This window comes from Rhagoletis zephyria, unplaced genomic scaffold (assembly GCF_001687245.7).
Source record: "Rhagoletis zephyria isolate East Lansing unplaced genomic scaffold, Rhagoletis_zephyria_1.1 Rzeph_scaffold_00547, whole genome shotgun sequence".
Classification (NCBI taxonomy): domain Eukaryota; kingdom Metazoa; phylum Arthropoda; class Insecta; order Diptera; family Tephritidae; genus Rhagoletis; species Rhagoletis zephyria.
Genome location: NW_016157631.1, coordinates 107,162 through 113,567, shown reverse-complemented (window position 1 = coordinate 113,567; position 6,406 = coordinate 107,162). Strand labels below are relative to the sequence as shown.

Here is a 6,406-nt window from a genome sequence, read left to right as displayed (position 1 = left end):
AAAACCTCGATCGCGACTTGGCTAGAAAACAAAATATCACTCTCGCCTACAAGTCCAATAACACTTTATCTACGATTTACACAAAAACAAAAAGCCCTATAGACACCAAACAACAGAACAACGTAGTTTACGAAATAACATGTAAAGGCAAAGAAAACGAAGCCTGTAACAAAATATATATAGGAACAACAAAACGCGCTCTCGGCGTTCGACTAGCAGAACACCAGGCAGACATAAAAAAACACAAAACCAATACAGCACTATCACAACACATAACTACTAGTGGGCACACAGCTGACTTTGCAAACACAATAATAATAGACAAGGAAAAAAGGGAAAAGACAAGGTATACACTGGAGAGCCTAAGAATAATGCAAAAAAGAGAAAAAACAATAAACAAGAAAGAAGATACCGATGACATTGCTGCTGCATACATTTTATGTTTATGACGAATTTTAGCAATTACCAGTATTGACAAGACTACCACAATAGATGGTACCGAATTAAAATTAAGTAATTAAATATGTTATAATAGAAATTTCTGTAAGTAGTAAAATATTATAATTCATTTGTCATTTTTATGTTCATATGCACGTCATACATGTATGTTCCTTATGTAATTTTTGTCAAACGTTAATGCACATTTGTAATTTTTGTACTTATTGTTGATACAGTGAAAATAAACAACCAGCCCCTGAAGATGCTAATGAGTTTAGCGAAACGTTGGGCAACAATAGTGGAATAACTTTGTTTTATTTGCACTAAAGGATGCAAGATCGGACAAGCCTATTAAAATATTAAAATTTAAAAAACACAGATAGAGTATGTTCCATTAAGAATGTCCACGATTTAGCTTTCCCTGATTCCATATATACATATTTGATGTTGCCTTTTTTTGCCTTTTCTACCTTTAAAAAAGTGATTATAGCATTTACATTTTTTTTTTAAGATTAAAAAATATACACTGCCCATGCGGCTTATAGAAGCGCAGGGACCTCTTGCCAAATTGGTGTTGGAAAAATTCAAAGCCGTTTTCTCAGCTACCGTAGGCTAAAGTAATTTTTATTTCGTAAAATTGTGTTTTTAAACGAGTAGTATTTAGTTCTTTCAAACGATGTATTTCAATGTACATACATCATGAAAATTTTGTACAAAATTCCTTAGGCGCCGAACGCCGCCGCCGCGCCGATNCGGCGGCGTGGCTCGGCGGCGTATACCTCTAATCGGTACTCATTGTATATTCCGTATTAAGTTAAATTTATTTTTTTTAAATCACAAGTCAATCATCCCCTGGGAATCCTAAACTCCGAATAATAAAATTTCATAATGTGGGAACTGAAAATAAATAAAACTCTGTTACATAGAAAAAACTATATGTTTAATTAATGATGACCCACCCGACCAACGTACACGAGAATGCATCCATTTTAGATATTTTAGCAACACTTTCGCTTACAAAACTATTAAGAACGGGTTCCGAAAAAGTGTCGTAAAAGTATTACCTGTCGCTCAGTTTGTGGCAGCAGAGCTCTCGTTCTCGACATTTGTTTTCAAAAGGTTTTTCGTAGTGTTTTCGATAGTGAAAACGTATCTCAGACGAAAGTTATTTCGATCTGTCTTTCTATCGAGAAATTAATGAAAGCGGCAATGTTTTCGATCTGTTCGATTATCGAGAAAGTAGCGAAAACGAAAGTTATTTCAGTCAACTCAATTAATTGATAAACGCGTTTTACTTTTTAACCGACTTCCAAAAAAGGAGGAGGTTATCAGTTCGTCGGAATATTTTTTTTTTTATGTATGTTACCGCATAACTTTGGACCACGTCAACCGATTTCGATAATTCTTTTTGCATCGGAAAGGTAGTGTCCCATACTAATCTGGTTGAGATCCGATCAGTGGATCATGAGATACATATATATATTTTTTTTTTATATGGGAGTTGAAGTCGGTTTCTTTTTGCTAAAAATTACTTGTTAATATTTTGAATAATACATAATGTTTTAATGTAATACACTTGAATTGATTGAAAAGTAACATATGTATGTATGTGGGCATATGAATAACGACCGCTTAAAATCGATCTCAAATTTGTACCTTCGCTGTAGAATGTTATGTAGTTTGACTATTGTCAATGAAATCGAATGCTTTGTACTGCATGCGCTCCACGTTTTCGTTTTCAATGTCATTAATTGTTTATAATGACTTTTGCTAAAATTTCAAAATCAAAAGTTATCAAAACAAATTGTGTGGGACTGAGAAATATTATTTTCTACTTTTTAGTCCATTTATAAAAGCGTTGTATATTAAAAAGTTTTTATTTTATTATGAATCATTTTGAACAAGCTCGAGGCCCAGCAATTAAATAAAACGCAAAAACTTCGTTCTATTGATATTTTTAATTGTCGATATTTCGACCTCAATCTGAGGTCATCTTCAGGACTGTAAATATACATACAAACACGATAACTTATTATTAACTTTAAATTATTACAAACATACATTAAACACAACTTACACTCTTGATACTGCCTGGTGGACTGATTAGGCGTACAGAAATAAAAGTTAAACAAGTGAAATTTTAGGCAAATGAATACAAACATAAGAAGTAAACAATTAAAAATACCGTAATTGTAAACAAAAAACATACAAACAACAATACACGGAACATTTAGCCGTAAGACAATATGTATATGTACAAGCATATGTACATGTGAAAGCACAGCATTTTATTGTTATTTTACAATACCTTCAGTTGGGGAAACGGCACGAATGTTGATTATGGAAGGCGGAACGGAACACCTACGTTGAGGATTGTTGTTGCCGGTTTAACACCAAATTGCGATACACATGTGCACAATTGTCTGTCTCAGTTTTAAAGTTGATCCTTCTTTCCTTAGGGGTGTTCGTAATGTGTAACATTTCCAAAATATAGCGTTTATTATAGTTCTTTTTTTCTTGTAGAATGGCAACATTATCGAAATCGGGATAGTGTCCCGTATCCCTACAGTGTGCTTACAAAGCCGTCTTCTTGTCAGTTGAGCTGTTCCTTTAATTTATATTTGATTTGTGTGCGGAAATCCTTGTCTTGAGTATAGTTTTAGTTGTCCCCACATATACTTTGTGGCATAAGTGGGACCCGTCGCCATTGCATGAGATTTTGGAATCTTATCCTTAGTGTTGCTATACATTTTTCCTAATGTGTTGCTGCATGTAAATGCTAGTTGGACCTTCTCTTTATCATATATATTAGAATGTTTAATCCTCTCAGATATCCCCGGAACATATGTAGCGGTTTTGTATACTTTATTCTCATTATAAGTATTTTCTTTATCGGTCCTGACGTAATAATTCTGAATGAGTTTCCTAATTAAGCAAGAGGGGAATTCGTTCTGTTCCAAAATTTGTTGGATTATATTTTTGTTCTTTTTATGAAAATGTTTGTCGCTAATAGTGAGAACTCTTCTAATAAAATTGGTTGCGGTATTTAACCCTTAACCACCTACCCCCCGTCTCACAGACACCTTCAAATTTAAAGTCGTAAATATATTAGCGGGTGTGTATTGTACAAACGTGATCGATCATGTACCTTTCCTAAGCATAATTTAGTACCGCGTAACTGCTTGACAAGATCATACGTGGGCGCGTTTGTAATTGGTAAGTAAAAAACTACCATTGACCGTCTCTGAGACGGGTGGTAGGCGGTTATGTGATTTTTTTTAGTAATAGTGATTTTTGTTGTTTTAGTGAAAAATGGCTGTTAATGACGCGCTTATCGAAAGGTGGTTAGAAGAAGAAATTTTAGATGTAGAATGATGAATGCAGTGATGTAGAATCAGATTTTGGACCAGAGCAATTGCCGGAGGAAAGTTGTGAATCGGATTCTGAAATCGAGGGTGATAAAGAGCTGCCTGAACATGAAAATTCGAATATACTGCATCAGTCTCCGGTTTTACCTGAAGATCGACAAACTTCATCGGACGACGACTTACCATTATTAGAATTGAGATCCAATCTTAGGAAGAGAAATTATTTCGGTAAGAATCGCTTTCGTTGGTCTACTGTACCGCCGACCCTATGGTCGAGAACTTTGCAGCATAATATAGTGCAGGAAAGAGAGGGTATAAAGCCAGAATATCGGAATGAACTAAATGCCTCATCTACTCCATTGGACAGCTGATAAGACCACATCTAGAGCGCCGGGAAAATAATGGGAGTATTCAGCGGGACATCAAACTCGCTATTTGTCGTATATTCCATCACAATGAGGAAATCAGTTTACCAGAACTTCCAAGTACCAGAAGTGCCGAGGAGCGGCTAGAAATAAGGAAAACATGCTCGACTTGTGATCCGAAAAAGAAACGTAGGAGCCAGTATATATGTTTTGAATGTAAGAAACCAATTTGCCTAGAGTGCTCAAACAAGTTGTGTATTCACTGCCGTGAAAAACTATAAGTTGAAGATGTGCAATTTTGCGTAATTTTTCTTTTTCTTTGAGAAATTCATATAATTTCAGAATTTTTAAATATTGAATAATCCAAAATTAATAAGAAATTCTTGATATATTACGTTCCTTTTTATTTTTGACCTCATTTTCCAAGGGGTATANGATTTTTTTTTTCTTTGAGAAATTCATATTATTTCAGAATTTTTAAATATTGAATAATCCAAAATCAATAAGAAATTCTTGATATATTACGTTCCTTTTTATTTTTGACCTCATTTTCCAAGGGGTATAGTTTTAAAGTCAAAACAAGATGACTGAAGAAGTGATTTAAGTTTAAAAAACAATAAGTTGAATTTTTTCTGTACTTTTTCGTTTAATAAATACCTGAATATATATAAATACTAATTTATGTCCCAAAATATCTTTAAATTTGTTAAACCATGCACGCACGGGCAATATCAAGTCGACGTCTCCTAGACGGTAGGTAGGTGGTTGTGTGATAAAAATAGGGGGTAGGTGGTTAAGGGTTAAAATAGTCTTCCTCTCATGTTTCGAATTATAATAAATTAATCTCCCCGACGACGTAGGTTTTGCATACCAGTCAATTTTTAATCNCTGAATATATATAAATACTAATTTATGTCCCAAAATATCTTTAAATTTGTTAAACCATGCACGCACGGGCAATATCAAGTCGACGTCTCCTAGACGGTAGGTAGGTGGTTGTGTGATAAAAATAGGGGGTAGGTGGTTAAGGGTTAAAATAGTCTTCCTCTCATGTTTCGAATTATAATAAATTAATCTCCCCGACGACGTAGGTTTTGCATACCAGTCAATTTTTAATCGGTTGTTCTTCCTGACTACTAGGGTGTCCAGATATGGTAGGTTTCCATCTTTTTCTATTTCTATCGTAAATTTAATCTTCTTTGTTCCGTGTATTATTGTTTGTATGTTTTTTGTTTACAATTACGGTATTTTTAATTGTTTACTTCTTATGTTTGTATTCATTTGCCTAAAATTTCACTTGTTTAACTTTTATTTCTGTACGCCTAATCAGTCCACCAGGCAGAATCAAGAGTGTAAGTTGTGTTTAATGTATGTTTGTAATAATTTAAAGTTAATAATAAGTTATCGTGTTTGTATGTATATTTACAGTCCTGAAGATGACCTCAGATTGAGGTCGAAATATCGACGATTAAAAATATCAATAGAACGAAGTTTTTGCGTTTTATTTAATTGCTGGGCCTCGAGCTTGTTAAAAATGATTCATAATTTAAAATTCAAAGGCCAACAACAAAAACAAAATATGTTTTTATTTTATTTTATTTATTTCAAATTATTGTTGCTTTTACACAATAAGTTTTCATTAAAAAATCGGCCTCGAACTCAATAAAAATTTTTGAATATAATTGTTATAAGGCAATAAAATAATAAAAACAAATAACTTAAGGATGAGCACACCTAAAAAAAATTACTCATTCTAATAATAGAAAATATTAACAAAAACCAACAAAACCGACAACCACACCATCAAGTGAATTGCAGCGGAATAGCTGTGCTTGATTGTAGTTGGCTTAGCAAGTGAAATAGTGGAAATAAGCAACAAGAATTAACAAGGCGAACTTAGCACATTGCGTAGGCAACTGGCTGAGTCAGTGGGATCGTCGGTTCGAATCCTACTGAAAGAAGTCTGCTGAGGAAATGTGGTGATTTCCGAAATAACTATCACTTCTACCATTTTTTCAAATTATTGTTGCTTTACCACAATAAGTTTTCATTAAAAAACAGCCTCGAGCACAATAAAAATTGTTGAATATAATTGTTATAAGGCCATAAAATAAAACAAATAAAAACAAGTAAGAAAGNTTCCTATTTTAAAAATTTTCGGCCATTTCGTAGGCTTTGTCAAGACCTACAACTGTGCCAATCTTGGAAGAAATTGGTCCAGCGGTTACCAAGATA

The 6,406-nt window shown here is 33.7% G+C and overlaps 1 protein-coding gene across 1 annotated transcript in view; it reads left to right on the top strand.

Annotated features, from left to right (window-relative positions):
* LOC108360258 (glutamate receptor ionotropic, kainate 1-like) overlaps window positions 1-6,406 on the top strand; it is a 162,624-nt gene that overhangs the window by 109,976 nt on the left and 46,242 nt on the right. The gene's annotated exons all lie outside the window — the stretch shown is intronic.